Source organism: Neophocaena asiaeorientalis, unplaced genomic scaffold (assembly GCF_003031525.2).
Source record: "Neophocaena asiaeorientalis asiaeorientalis breed wild unplaced genomic scaffold, Neophocaena_asiaeorientalis_V1.1 scaffold312, whole genome shotgun sequence".
Lineage (NCBI taxonomy): Eukaryota > Metazoa > Chordata > Mammalia > Artiodactyla > Phocoenidae > Neophocaena > Neophocaena asiaeorientalis.
In genome coordinates this window covers 2,516,731-2,520,978 of record NW_020174707.1, presented here as the reverse complement: position 1 = coordinate 2,520,978, position 4,248 = coordinate 2,516,731, and the positions used below count along the sequence as shown (strand labels likewise).

At 36.7% G+C, this 4,248-nt stretch overlaps 2 protein-coding genes across 5 annotated transcripts in view; one reads left to right on the top strand and one right to left on the bottom strand.

Annotated features, from left to right (window-relative positions):
• The window catches only part of GPR82 (G protein-coupled receptor 82), a 5,194-nt gene extending 3,077 nt beyond the window's left edge, over positions 1–2,117 (bottom strand). Inside the window, exon 1 of the mRNA XM_024759855.1 lies at positions 2,051–2,117. The gene's annotated coding sequence lies outside the window, so the exon portion shown is untranslated. The remainder of the gene's footprint in view (positions 1–2,050) is intronic.
• Positions 1–4,248, top strand: part of CASK (calcium/calmodulin dependent serine protein kinase) — a 373,376-nt gene that overhangs the window by 205,269 nt on the left and 163,859 nt on the right. The gene's annotated exons all lie outside the window — the stretch shown is intronic.

The following is a 4,248-nucleotide window of genomic DNA, read 5'->3' as shown; positions in this document are numbered from 1 at the left end:
GATAAAAACAAATACCGTATGCTAACACATATATATGGAATCTAGAAAAATGGTACTGATGAACCTAGTGGTAGGGCAGGAATAAAGATGCAGACGTGAGAACGGACTTGAGGACACAGCAGGGGAAGGGGAGGCTGGAACGCAGTGAGAGAGTAGCATTGACATGCATACAGTACCAAATGTAAAATGGATGGCTGGTGGGAAGCTGCTGATAGCATGGGGAGATCAGCTCCGTGCTTTGTGACCACCTAGAGGGGTGGGATAGGGAGGGTGGGAGGGAGACGCAAGAGGGAGGGGATATGGGGATATATGTATACATATAGCTGATCCGTTTTGTTATACAGAAGAAACTAACACAACATTATAAAGCAATTATACTCCAATAAAGGTGTTAAAAAAAAAAGATTGAGGCTGAAATGAAATATTTACAGATAAATACCACCTGAGGGAGCTTATCAACAAGAGACTATCACTAAAGGAACTTTAAAGGATGTAGTTTAGGAAGAAAGAAAAATGCTCCCCAAAGGATGGTCTGCAATGCAAAAAGGAATGCTGAGCAAATAAAATCGTAAACATTTATGTAAATCCAAACCAAAATAATCATGTATTTTAAGAGTAATTTCAAATTTGTGGATTTAAAACAGGACAGAACGAAAGTGCTGGACAAGAATAATACGCAAGTCAAGACTGGGATCTAACTTGATGTTCCAGTGCCTTTGTATTCTTTGGCAGTGGGATTAACATACTGTTTCACTTTAGTATATGTCGAGTTAAATATGCATGACAAAATTTCAAGGTAACCACCTAAAAAATAGGAATAGAGTGCTGAAATTCTAATTTACTGGGGGGTGGGAGGATGGAACAAAAATGAAGAAAAAAATCAATTAAAATATGGAATAAATATTTTTCAAAAGCAAGATTATAGAAATCATCAAAATAAATATTAATGGATTAACCTTGCCCATGAAAAGAGCAATCAGGGACGCAGTGAGAGAGTGGCATGGACATATATACACTACCAAATGTAAAATAGCTAGCTAGTGGGAAGCAGCCGAATGGCACAGGGAGATCAGCTCAGTGCTTTGTGTCCACCTAGTGGGGGGGATAGGGAGGGTGGGAGGGAGATGCAAGAGGGAGGAGGTATGGGGATATATGTGTACATATAGCTGATTCACTTTGTTATACAGCAGAAACTTAACACAGCAATGTAAAGCAATTATACTCCAATAAAGATGTTTAAAAAAAATCAGTCAGAGAGTGAAATTAGCCAGTTTATTTCTTAAGAAAAAATTATCTGATCAAAGTAAATTTTTATATTACATAAGGAATGGAGCTTCCTTTTATGATGATGTTAAAAACACTAGCCGCTGCCTTGTGTAGATAATGCATTATGTACTAAAATCTATAAAGGTGGTGCTTCCGTATTAATGGATAGTATTCCTTTTTTTTTTTTAAACTAGACCACCACATAGAGCATCTGTTATCTCATATTATTCATTACCATTGCCTTGCTTTTCTACTAGCAAATGCTTCAGAACAGAAGAGGGGTAAAAAGACTTTCACAGAGGCTAGCTTTATCAGACAGATGACATCGAAACTCTATAGGAACCTTCACTATAACAAATGACAACTAGTTGACCATCTTTAGCTTCCCAAACCTCAAATTTGTATCTACTGTGTACCGCTCCTTTAAAGGTAAAGTTTGATTATAAAACTGCTAGATAATTATTTTCTAAAATTTAGAAAATACTCTAAAGCTTAAAAAATCAAATAACAATCACATTATATGTACAGGATTGCTCTCCAGAAAATGTGTACAAGACTGCATTCCTCTCAGCAGATTGTCTTGTCTTGAATCACTCCTGTAACACATTGTGCCTCTGCTAATTTGACAAATGAAAGAAGTCTACAATTCTAACTTCAGTTACTAACGATTATCTACATAATTAATATGCTGACCTTTCTTAATGATCAGCTTTCAAAACTTAAAGTTTAGTCCTGTTAGAGTTTCTATAGAGTTAACTTTTAAGTTAAAAGTGATCAGTCTTACCTGTATGAGTAGTTTATGCCAACCAAGGCTCTGTTGTTCAGGGTGGTGATGCTAAATTTCAGATTTTAAATTCTCTGATCATCACTCTTCCATTATCTTTCAGTTTTAGTCAGCGTGAATAGATTCTTGCATGACACGAACTGCAGTGGGAAGAAAAGGAAATTAAACAGAGTATTGAAGAAATTCAGTAGTTAACAGTAAATGTAGCAACTACCTTCTCAAAAAAAAAAAAAACCAAACTCATTTCTCTATTTCTATAGTGGGAGGAAATTAGTGGACAGTATATATACTGTGCTTCCTTTTGATTATTTCATGAACCGGTACACCTCATTTAACTTCATTAGCATGCTTGGCAGAAGTTAAGTTCAAAGGTTTAATCCCCATGACTAGTTAGTTTTGTATAATACAGTGGTAGAGGGAACCACTCCATAGTAACCCAATAAAATATTGGTACAAACCTGTCTGTAAAATCGTTGTGGATGGCTTATTTGCAATTCAGCTTTATCACAAATAAAGAGAAACTAAATGCAAAGTTTTCTTACTTTAGCAGGTTACTGGAATCAAATATCATAGAGCTGGGGGATAAAGAAGTGAGGCCCAGAGCAGTGCATTCAGGGGTTTGGGTCTCATCTTGGTTAACTAATGAACTAACTTATTCTACTTCAAATTGTCCTGTGCTGCCTCCATTCAGATTCAAAGTAGTACATTGTTTGGAGTATTTCATAATGACTTTGGGGAATCCTGGAAAGCGCCAGAATCCGAAGACCAAATATGCCTCAAATAAAATCAATAGTTATATTACAATATAAAGAATTGTGAAACCAATTTTATGTATAGTATTGTTTAATCAGTCTATGAACTATTAACTAAATGAAAGCTAAGTGTGTACAGCTGAGGAGCCAGACCTGCATCACACATTACCCTTCCTTGGGTAGTTAAACCAGTGGGAGTCTGAGAATGGGAACAGAAATCTAATTTCATCAAGCTCGAGCACTTTAGTTATCAGTAAATCTTCATTTAAAATTAAGAAGCGTACTTTGCCAATTCTCATAACCCCTGATGCTTATCTTATTTCTTGTTTATTGCATATATCCTTCTTAATGTTTGCTAATACTTCTCTGTAAAACAAAAGTGAGGACTACCTGAGTGTCTGGATTTTGTTTGCTGTTATTCATCTTTGCATTTGCAGTGCTTGCCATCATTTAATCAAGAACAGTGGTTCATCCAGGGGTACATGGCCATTGACTGCAGAGTAATTTGACCTCTGGAATTCCTATCATTTTTACTTCAACAATTTTTCACGTTCCAGGAAGGAATTATTTAGAACAAAAAAATACTTCAAAATAATTTAGAGAAGAAAGAATGGAAAAGGAATCCTGTTTATAAGTGATTGAAAGATAATTTTAGTATTACCTGTTTGAGGCTTAATAAGTACCTTCGGTCCAAGAAAAAAGAATGTCCTTACTCTCCACAACTTATCTTCTGTTGTCCCCGAAGTCAGTAGATGACACCATCAGTTCTTCAGTTATTCAAGCCAAAAACCTAGGAATCATCCTTGATTCCTCTCTTTCCTTCACATCTCACAGCCAATCAGTTGCTGCTACGGCAGCTTCTACCACCACCACTACCACCACCACACCAGTATTAGCCACATTTAATGAAAGCCTATTATGTGCCAGGCATCCTGTTACGTGCTTTATATGCATGTCTTATTCAGTCTTCACAATACCCTGTTAAATACTATGAAATAAATATCTTCATTTTAAAGGTGAGGAAAAGTGAACCTCAGAAGAGTTGCATAAGTTGCCCAAGGTCATGGGCAACTGTCCTCACAGAGCAAGTAATTAAAGAGAACAAGGCCATAGTTGCAATGCCTGTTTTTGATCTAGCCTCTAAAGTCAACACTGTCACTTCTGCAGTATTCTGTTGGTCGCCCAAAGCCATCAGTGATTCAGTGTGGGAGGGATAAATATCAGGAGGTGATGGTCTTCGGGAGCCATCTTGGAAGCTGGCTACCACAGATGTCACTCAACCATTGAACCAAAGAAGAGTCAGAAGTACTGCTTAAAACGATGGTCAGATGACTGATAATTTGTCGGGCAAGAATGCCTGGATAGGTGTAATGTTCGCCATTTCTTCCTCTATTTTGATTTTTTTTTTAGTGCTCTGTAGTTTTCTTTTCTTTTCTTTTTTTTTTT